Source organism: Nicotiana tabacum, chromosome 3, assembly GCF_000715075.1.
Source record: "Nicotiana tabacum cultivar K326 chromosome 3, ASM71507v2, whole genome shotgun sequence".
In the NCBI taxonomy this organism is placed as follows: Eukaryota; Viridiplantae; Streptophyta; class Magnoliopsida; order Solanales; family Solanaceae; genus Nicotiana; species Nicotiana tabacum.
In genome coordinates this window covers 77,952,678-77,964,563 of record NC_134082.1, presented here as the reverse complement: position 1 = coordinate 77,964,563, position 11,886 = coordinate 77,952,678, and positions in this window count along the sequence as shown.

Genomic DNA, 11,886 nt, shown 5'->3' with positions numbered 1-11,886 from the left:
GGACGCACAGGTGAATATCTAACTAAACTTACCAATTATTGTTTAACTAGGTGTTGCGCATACTAACGGTTTGTGTTATTATTTGATAGTTCATCTGGACGCCGTACAACGAAGAGCTGATAGGTACCCTGCCAGCGTATTGCACGCACGACCGCCATATTTGGAGGGCTTCCGTCCCTCTCACGTGCCTCGATATTGTTGAGCATCATGCCTCAGAGCGAGTATTTTGTCAGTTTGGATTTCCGCAGCCTATACCGACTCGGCCTGCATGGGATCCTTTACATTATGAGAGGGATGATCGGATAAGGGTGGACGACACATTTATTGATTGGCTGACAGCGCAGTTGGGTATTTGGGACAGCCGAGGGGACTTGACCCCAGCTCCGCAACACTTTCCTATCGAAGTTTATATGGCATGGTACCGGACTGTTTCCCGACTTTTTATCGGGAACCCAGTTCATCAGGTAGATGGTCGGTGCGTCTCATACGCCGGGAGACATGAGGCTCTGGTATGTTTTCTGTTATTATCAATTACATTAATAGTAATTTCAAGTCAAATACGTAGTTTAAATTAAAAATTTTGTGCAGGCGATTGGATTGCATACCGTATATCGTATGGGGCAGCAGATGCAGAGTTATGTCCACGATCCTGTGCTCATGAAGGACTATAGTCGTCGCTTAATGGATGTGGCTGCCCAGACACTGCAGCGAGGCCGATCGGATCAGCATTTGGCACACCAGCCATATTATGTTGACCCAGCCACGTACCAGCAAGGTCGTGGTATGCCACGGGGTGGTGGCCGACGAGCTGCTGCTGCTCCACGACAACCTGCTGGTGTTGGACGACGCGGTCGTGGGCGGAGAAGAGGTCCCCAGCAAGGGGGCTTTGAGGCTCCTGCTGATGATGTTGCTGCTGATATGGGAGGTGGCATGCATGAGACCGACATGCCGTCTTACAACCTTGGCATTTATGACACTCCAGGGACGTCGCAGTTGACCCCATCGGGTCAATTCTTGATCACGGTCTCGGATTTTCAAGGAGTGGAGTTGGGTAGATATTTCAACAAAAATATAAGCTACTAAATTAATAAATACTGTATATATGGCTGTAGCTTTTCACTTACAAGTCGTAATGTGATGACATTCCATGATGGACGTTTTCAGTTAGGTGATGACTACCGGATGGACTACTTGTAAAATTCATATCCGGCCTGTACCCCCTATTAAATAAATGAGCGTTAAAATTAATTCAATACGCCAAAAATATACATAATTAACACAAATGAAAATTGAAGTTTACCACTCTTCTTGTGAATTATGGAAAGCAGGGTATAAATTATTTTCTCGCTGCTCATTCGCCGACGGTGATAAATTTAAATCAAGAAAAAATCTTTCATCCGGAACATGTCCGGCAAAAACTGATCCAGAATAACCACCCGATGACTGGGGGTTATCTCTACTACGCACAACCTCATTTTTTGGAACGTCTTCGACCTTCACGTACATCTCCAACATTGTGATTACAAGAAATTCCCGGCATTCGTCCGGAGTCCTCAGGAAATCACTCAAAGTGTCATCATCGTCGATGTTAAACTCTGAGTAAAAAGCAACCCCTTGCGGCGTAACGGAATACGGATATCTTCCGGTTACTTTGAGTATCACTGAACGTTTTCTCACACTCATTTTTTTGCATAACAACGATATCAATGTTTCGTACTCCATTGAAAGTGGCAATTTAATATTACACTTAGCAGGTAAACTGTAGCCCACAGAGTTATTCTCCATCACAACCTCACCCCCCCCCAATATAATGATACTCTTATTCTACGTTCTTCAGACATAATGAAAAAATGCTGGAGAATTTAACAACAATAGAAACCAACAAAAGTTAAAATAAATTTTTGAATGAAGTTGTGGCGATTCTACGATGTTTATATAGGAAATGGCTAGCCGGGGGGGGGGGGAGGGTTGTATATAGCGGCACAAAAAGTGGCTTTATACGCTTTTAAATTATTGAACCCAGAAATTATTGGTGGGTTCAGATAATAAGGGGTATAGCGCCACTATTAATGGCGTTATATAAGGTGTGTCAGCTTTACTATGTATAGCGCCACAACAGTAACGGTGCAGTTAATGTTACTGTATAGCGCCACTATTTGTGGCATTATATATAGTTTGATAACTTTTTTTAACACTTATTTGCGTATTTTGAATAAAAAAAAAATCACATTTTGGTTCCGGATTCTCATATCGGACCTTACTCTTTTTGGACTCTGAGAAATCTGCCGTTTTACACAGACCCCCTCCCTGCTCTTCATCTTCTTGAAGAACCAAAATAGAGAACAGACCCTCATGAAGAAAACGGCCGCATCTTCTTCTCTTCATCTTAACACACGGATCCCCCCATTTTCCAAACCGAGCAGCACCCTTAACTCTTTTCTTCCTCTGCAACAAGCGAACAGAGCCTCACCCCCATCTCCCTTGGCGAGCTTCAGCCATCCCTCCGATTTTATGCCTTCAACGATACACCAAAATAGAAATCAGTAGCAGCCGCATCACCTAGCTGGAGTCACGAATAGGAGTCAAAACTACAAAGGATGCTGTTGCTCGTTCTTTAACCCCTCAATTCCACCTGGCCCTATCTCACCGAATCAGACGATATACACACAGTAACATACATCAGAGAGGGTGAGAGACAGTGTCATTTTTTCGCTTCCATTTTCACTGGTTGGCTTCAATTTCTCCTGGGATTTGGAATAACTTTAAAGCTGTTGGAACGGTTTGATTGTGAGCTCGTTGTTGTTTGTTGGCTGGGGTTTCAATTTTTTCTGATTTGTCAAGTTTCAGCTCTTGAGTGTGCTTCTAGGTATGTTGAAATCCTTCTTGTATTTCTCTTGAATGTGTTAATGAAGAAATGAAAAACCTGTTGTAGGCATTTTTGACTTCATGTGTTCATATTCAATTGATTATCTAGTAAGACTTCGGTTTAGCTGTTATAGCATGTGATTCAAATGACAAATCTAGTCCATAATGAATCTGATTTTCTTTGGTTGTTTTATGTAATTCATGATATTAAGAGTTGACTAAACTAGAGTATGACATGAAAATCAGCTGAGTTACATGGTTCTGAAAATAAAAGTATGGGTTACAATTTGGATATTGATGCTGAACGGTCACTGTAATCTTCTGATTCATGTTTGGAGCTGCTTGGTATTTAGAATTTATTAGCTCAAATATAAGGTCCTTCTTACTCACAGTAACAGACTAAGATTTTGATACAACAATTGAGATTGTGATTCAAAGTTTGTACATGTAAAGAAAAGAAATATTCTTCAAATTTCTAAGGTAGCAACGTCATGATATCTTTTTGCGTAAACTTTGTTGTAAACGTAGAATAAGCATCCCTGTTTCATTAGGTTAATGTGGATTGATTATTTAGGCCATTATTTAAGTCTTGATCATGTTTTTTTAATTTAATTCATTTTTAGTTCACTGATAATGAAGGCTTGTCCCATTTAATAGCTAAAAAATGCAAATCTGACCTTAAAACTTGTCGAGGTTGCTGTTGCTTGGTGGAATTTTAGTTGTTCATGGTTCCAATATTTATCTATCTCAATAAAAGCTTGTAAGCGATTAATAAATCATTACGATTACGTGTACGGTTCCCATGGCATGGTCGTGATACCTAATTTCAAATTAATTTTAAATATGAACATTCGTAGTTCGCTTTAGTTGAGTACAATCCTTTAAAATAAATTGAGGCGTGTCATACACAAATAAATTCCATAATCTATGGCCCTCACATTAATGCAAAAACTAATACTTTGAACATCCGTAGTTTGTTTTAGGCGCGTTTTATAATAAACCATTGTGACTATGGGTACGGTTTCCGTGGTATAGTCATGATACCTGATTCCCAAATTCGGGTGTGCATTTCATGTGACCCGATCGTAACAACTTTGAATATTAATAAAAAATAAACATGTCGCGAATCGCGGGTGCATTTCATGTAGCGTGGTTTGCGGTGTGTTCCAAAACAGCAAGTGTACGACAATCGTAACTTGTTCAAGAAGTAATTCCATAAATCCTAAAAAGCGGGTTAAATAATTAAAAAGCGGTTATAAAGCTAAAAATACACAATAGGTTTAAAACATGTAGTAAATCAGATAATAGGCTAATATTAATATTTTAAGCGACCGTGCTAGAACCACGGAATCCGGGAATGCCTAACAGCTTCTCCCGAGTTAATAACATTCCTTACTTAGAATTTTTGGTTCGCCGGCTTTTAAAATAAAGTTGAAATTTCCTTGATTTGGGATTTTAAAATAAACCGGTGACTTGTGACACAAAATAAATTATTCCAAGTGGCGACTCTGATAAATTAAATTAAATAATCTCATTTCGATTAATGTCACTTTAGTTGGAAAAAATCTCTTATATCCGCCCCTCGGGCTGGTAAAAAGGAGGTGTGACAGCTCTGACGACTCTGTTGGGGATCATAACCCAGAACCTCTGGTTCAGGGTTCAAGAATTCGAGCTTAGAATAACTGTTATACTTGGCTTTATTTATTATCTGATATTTATATGATTGGGCCTAATGTGCTAAATACCGTTTTTTATCGCTTTGATATTTTTTGGACTGTATATAAACTGTTATGAAACCCTTCTTCTCCCTGAGTCTTCTAAATCATCTAGGAAGTGTGCACTTTGTGTGACTTCTTTTCTGTTAGAGTCATATCCCAATTTTTGAACGAGGTTTAGATATGTTGCAAAGCCGGTGAAGCTTCTGTATTCCCGGTACGCTGCCCCCTTTCGGCTCGAGCTGTCCGCTCGGGTAAGTCAGGTCTAGAACAATACACCCAAGTTCTAAACCTAGAATAACATAGCCTCATACTGGATCCCTAGTAAGAACGTTTGTTTGCATCACGTGCATTTGACTTTGGGGACTCAACACAAGGGTTGGGTCCGTCTAGGACAGGTGTACCCAAATTAAAATCACCATCCTAATGTATTTTACGTGCTACTTGCGCATCTGTTTGTTTCGGCTTGCATGTTGGCCGACTTCTAGAATAGGGAAAGAGAATCAAAAAAAGAAAAAAGAAAAAAAAAATCAAAAAAAGTGAGAGGTAAGTATTCAAGTGTCTGAGTCTTTGCCGGATAACTAGAATAACCATTGAAGGAATCATATGCCAGTGGTGCATTAAAAGATGACTGTCCCATGAGAGTGCCCTGATTAATTGGAGCACTACGAGTATTTTGAAATTGTTTCCATGTCCCTGCTAATACCGAAATGTAGAATTATTATGGACACAGGAATATCGAAAGTCCCAGCATCTTCCTATACAAATCTCAGCTCTTACTCATATACAAGTTTCAGAGAACCTTTGAATACCACATAAATACATCTCAGGCCAAAACTGATATGACACATGACCCCACAATTTGATCGTTGATAGTGGACTCCCTTCACTTAGCACGAAGCCATATGAAACATTCCGATGATTCACAATACTAACCTTTATCGCTCGTACGACACCGGTTATAAGACACCTCAAGCTATTTATTTGGCGCATGTCATCCTCGTGACAATTAAACTCGCTTCCTCCAATGTCTTGGCTTGCTAATATGTACCCTCCGCCAAATAGAAATCCCATACAAACCACATTATCTCTAATACCACCAACTATCTTCGGATTTACATCCACCTCATGACCATGACACGATTGTGATGATTAGGCAACTAATTAAACCCTCTTAAGATATTACTTATCAACCAAATGTCAGAATCTGATGCACCCCCATGCGCACAACTGAAATATCTTTTTGCGCTTCCATATCTTCAATTATGAACGACACGTGGTAACAATGGTTGAGTAGCCCTGGCTCTCTTATAACCTTTTACGGTATCACAAACCATTGGCGTAGTGCGCAATTCCATACATGAGTGGATGCAAAAGAACATAAGATATATGCTTCAAGCTGAATAAATGTTGAATAAAGAACATAAGATATAAGGAATGAATGAAGTGGAAATTTTTCCTACTAGTTCTGTAGCCTCTCGAAGATAAGTACAGACATCTCCGTACCGATCCGCAAGACTCTACTAAACTCGCTTATGACTTGTAGCACCTATGAACCTAGAGCTCTAATACCAACTTGTCACGACCCAAAAATCCCTCCAAAGAAGTCGTGATGGCACCTAGTTTCTGAACCAGGTAAGCCTAACATTTACTGTAATAATATGGGTATTTACTAACTTTAAATTAAATTACTCTGAACAAAATACAATTCCCAAAATCGGTAGTACAAGTAATAAGCTTTTTCTAAGAGTTATACACAATAAGTACATCACTGTTCCGAACAAAAGGAACATATGGAAATAAGTACAATTGAAAATGACTCCGAGGACCGCGAAGGCTGCAACAGGTTTATCTCGAGTCTCCACAGCAACGAACAACTACTATTGATCAAATACCTGGATCTGTACACAAAAATGTACAGAAGTGTAGTATCAGCACAACCGACTCTATGTGCTAGTAAGTGCCTAGCCTAACCTCGGCGAAGTAGTGACGAGGCTAGGACCAGACTACCGAATAAACCTGTGCCATATAGCGTACAAAAATAATAGGAAGCAGATAACAACGATGGCAACAATGATCAACCAGTGAGATAAATAGCAGGCAACAAGAACACCATAAATGTTTCTCAACAAATAATAAATACAAGTGCAATCAATTAATCAAGTCCTTCAAATATAAATCTTTCGCCTATAAATCCTTCAAGTAATAATCTCTAAGATAATATGCTTTTCAATAAATATATTTTGAATATATTTCCTTCAAATAGATATCTTTCAGATAAGCATCTTTCGAATATAATTCTTTCGAGTAAAGGTCACCTTGTGACACCTCACTTCATAATCATAAATAATATAGGTCTCGGCCCACTTTCAAAATTTCACAGCACCTCGTGCCCATATTTATGTCACAACCGCACGGACAGATCACGTACCATTAAATAAAATCATAATATTTTCCCCGGCACCTTGTGCCCACATATTTCTGTCTCACATTGCACCACAATATTCTCATGTTACTCAGCTCATAGGTTCCATAACCCAATACAATTAAGAATGTTCAAGGAGCATCATTCACTTAACATAAAGTAGAGTACAACTTCCAACCAATTTAGGAAATCAACAAGAAAAGATGAAGTTATTTTTAGAAATCATTTGATAAAGAGAATACCATTTTCAATTGAAGTACAATATCGAAGGAATCATTACCTTTAATACGAAAATTAATAAATCAAACCATAGTAGAAATTCCTTTTTTTTAAAGTAAAGTACAACCTCAAACGGTTTAAGGAAACTTTAGTCGAGAAATCAATTGAGCTAAGAATGTAAGAATTCTTGAAATTTGAAGTATTGAACATATTGAAATAATAAGGCGAAGTATTATAAACACTATGGATTCCAACACAAAGGATTACAACAGTAAAGTGATCTAAACAGTTAATACACTTGATTTGTTAATAACAAGTAAACACAATAAACAGAAAGTACACGTCATCACCCTTCGGGCTTTAACACTCTCTCACCAAGATAATACACGGCATCACCCTTCGTGCACGATCCCATAATATCATAAATAAGTGGACGGCGTGCCACACGATCCCATAATATCATATATAAGTGGACGGCGTGCCACACGATCCCATAATATCATATATAAGTGGACGGCGTGCCACACGATCCCATAATATCATATATAAGTGGACGGCGTGCCACACGATCCCATGATATCATATATAATATCTGACTTCATATAGTAGGCCCCTTCAGGGGAGGATAACAACTCAATACCTTTAACCCGACATGGGTACAACTAACAGCCCAAAATATCCCGACAAGGGAGAGTATATATATCAGTCTACACATCCCGGCAAGGGAGTACTCACAACACATTATCTTTTTAAATCACTTCTTCCTCAACTAAGACATTCATGTTCGAGCTAACGCTCCAAAAGTAACCAATCACAATTCCACCTCAATCGTTCACATTATATGAAACTCATCAAGTAAACAAGGAGATTGTGTCACATTATTCGAATTAAAAGCAATTAAGACCCACGGTCATGCTAGACTCCGGTGCATAGATAACCGTCACCATGCCTATACACCGTACTCCACGTTAGCAAGTAGCAAATAACATCCTAATCCTATTCCCTCAAGCCGAAGTTAGAACAAACACTTACCTCGAACTTCCACGGCCAACTCAAGCCTTTGCCTCGCGAATTCGTGTCCGAAATTCTCAAATCTAGTCATAAACAATTCGATTCAGTCAATAAAAATTATAAGAATTAATTATATATGAATTTCTACATTTTCCATTAAAATCCGAAATTTAACTCAAAATTGCCCGTGGGGCCCACGTCTCAGAATCCAACGAAAGTAGCAAAATATGAACACCCATTCAACCACGAGTCCAACCATACCAAAATTATCCAATTCCGATATCATTTGGTTTTTCAAATCATCATTTTACATTTTTGAAAGGTTCCACAATTTTCTTCCCAAATTCCATCTCAAATCACGAATTAAATGATGAATTCAGTGATAGATTCATGTACTCTAACCAAATCTGAGTTAGAATCACTTACCCCGACCAATTTCTTGGAAAACCTTCGAAAAATCGCCAAAATCCGAGCTCTCTAGGTCAAAATATCAAATAAAACCCAAAACCTCGTATTTATAGAGTACCCCTCGGATTCCAACACCGCTGACCGCACAAAAATGACCGCGGTCCGCGCAAAACCAGCGGGGTCCGCGCAAAAACGACTGCGGCCGCACAGGTCTTGCTCTGCAGGGATAGACTTTAGTATTTTTGGCCATAACTTTTGCTACATATGTCCAAATTGCGATGTCTTTACCTTTCTGGAAACTAGACACAAAGGGCTACAACTTCCGTTTTTGAATCACCTCAAAATTCCTTGTGGATCAAAAGATATGAGCTTCCGAAGTAGGACCAGTAACCTGCAGTGTTCAGTGACCGAGGCCGCGCCCACTTTGACGCGGTCAGCGCTAGGCCAGCGCGCCCAGCGCGAAAAGGAGCGCGGTCCGCGCCACAACTGCTGCCCCCTCCATTTTCTAAGTTCCGGAGTGTCTGTACTCGCTCAAAACTCACCCGAACCACACCCGAGGCCCCCGGGACCTCAACCAAAAGCACCAACGTATCCTAAAACATTTTTCAACCTCGTTCCAATCATCAAAACACTTCAACAACACCAAAAACCATCAAATTACCTCAAATTCGAGCCTAAGTTCTTCTAAAACTTCCAAAACACGCATTCGATAAAAAACCCAACCAAATCACGTCCGAATGACATGAAATTTTGCACACATATCCCAAATCACTTAACGGAGCTACAACAACTCTCGAAATTCCATTTCGACCCTCAGATCAAAATCTCACCTATCAACCAGAATTCGCCAAAATACTAACTTCGCCAATTCAAGCCTAATTCTACACCGTACCTCCGAAACCACTTCTGATCACTCTCCTAAGTCACAAATCACCTTCCGAAGCTAACCGAACTATCGGAACTCACATCCGAACCCTCTAACACATAAGTCAACATCCGGTTGACTTTTCCAACTTAAACCTCAAAATATTCTTTATATTTAACTTCGAATCTTCCGAAAACCAAACTCGACCTTACATGCGAGTCATAATACATATTACGAAGCTGATCGAGATCTTAAGTCGTTGAACGAGGCGTTAATTCTTAAAACGACAAGTCGGGTCGTTACAAGGAATGTCTTTTTTCTTAATCTTGTCGTTTTCCTCATTCTCTTTTTAGTTCTGTTAAATGCAGATTTCAATAACATGACATGCTTGCGGACTTCATGCCTAGATCCTAAAACAATGTCAGATTTTGAAATAATGAATCAAGAATTAGATTGCAATGAAGATAAGTTTAAGGAAATAAAACAAAGAGTTGGAACAACTGAAGGAAGATTGGCTTCAGTTTGGAAATGTCCGTACATTGCAACAAGAGTACTGCCAAAAGAGTGCGTTGTATTTGGGACACATCGAATGAAATGTCCCTGTAACAACTGTCAATGCAAATGCAGCCAAAAGGTACTATGTTTGATCCTCCATATAGTATTAATATTCTCCGGTTGGGATGGGGAAGGCTTTCATTCTCGCTACCCAAACACTATCAACCGTTTGCAAATCTTACGAGCCGGTTACTCTTCTTTGATTACCCTCTTTGGAACCTAAAGTGTTATTAAAAAAAAGTTTTAAAAGAAAAAAGAAAAAAAAGATGGAAGAAAAAAACAAAGAAAATGATGAAAAAAAGAGGAAAAGAAAAACGAAAAGAAAACAAAACAGAAGAAAAAAAAAGGTTTCCTGAACTACGTTCGACTTGATTCCGAAAGGACGTAGACAGCCTCTCTCTAGGGTTCAGTCACACCAAAACAAAAAATTCAAATTCCCCCAAAAGTGAAACTGGGGCAGATGTTATAATGGTTCGGCGATGATCCCGCCTGAATGGTTCCAAAGTTGTAATTCAGTCCAAATCATCTTTACCCAAATCCTTTCAAGTCCTTCCGTTCAATCGGTGAGAATGTCCAAGGATCGGAGAATGCAACTACTTGAATCCGATGAAACTAAGTGTGATAAATAAAATGAGAGAGTTTTATTGGTGAAAACCCACACAGGTACCGTAAGGCGATGGTAAGCAGAGAAATTGAAAATGAGAGTCTTGTTAGTGAGAACTCGCAAGAGCATTATAAGGCGGTGGTGAGAAGAGAAATGAGAGTGGCCATCTAGTGAAACTCCGCAAAGGGCGGCACTGATCGAAAAGAAGATCCTCACAACCATCGGAATTGATAGAGTCCTGACAAGGTTTCTCGATTTTGAGGCAAAGATTGTGACAAATTTTTGAGAATCGGACGGTTTACACAAATCAGGCATCCAGTCCAAAAGGCATTCCATGTTCATTGAAGTCCGATGTACCTTGGATAAGTCCTTCTTTCCTTTCCCCGAAAGGGACACTACTTGTTTTAAACTCATTCTCCATTCCATTATTTGTTTTATTTGAATCTCTTTCGGTCTAACTCTATTCCAAAACTGAGACAAAGAAGGGATGACAAGACTGATTTACAAGGTTCTCATTTGACACGAGCTAACGTGCAATAAGGCACCCAGCCTCGTCAGGGGCATCAAGTCGACTCCGACTGGCCATGGCGGCTGATGTTTTGAAATTAAAAACTCTTGGAAGTTGAAAAAGTTGAGTCCCATGTGGCTAACCGTCTCGGCAAAGATTTGAAAAAAGCCAAGGTACCGTTAAATGCTCTGAAATTGAAGTTGGAAGAAAGAAGCCAGAAAAGAAAGACCCACAAAGGAAAAGTAAAGTTAGAAAAGGTTAAGTCCCACGCGACTAACCGTTGCAGCAAGTTTGAGGAGCCAAAAGTTCTCAAAAGCTCCGAAGAAAAAAAAACAAAAAAAAGAAAAAAAAAGAAAAAACAACAAGTCAAAAGTAAAAGGCCTACGAAGGCAAAATAAAGTCGAAAAGGTTGAGTTCCACCGACCAACCGTCATGGCAAAATCTGGAAAAAACCAGAAGTTCTCAGGGCCTAAAATGAAATCAGTCCCCAGAAAACGAGTAGTTGCAATTGAGATCTTCATCAAAGAAGCCGGGCTGAGATCAAGTGATTGAAACAATCAAGACCACAAAACCAACTACCGTTTCAAACTAACAATTGTTCTTTGTTTGAAAACATGAAACAGGTGCAATCCAAAGCAACCTTGCAAGAAGCAGGTGCAACCAAAGAGAAACTACGCAAGGGCTAGAAACAACTTTGTAGCAATAATCCAT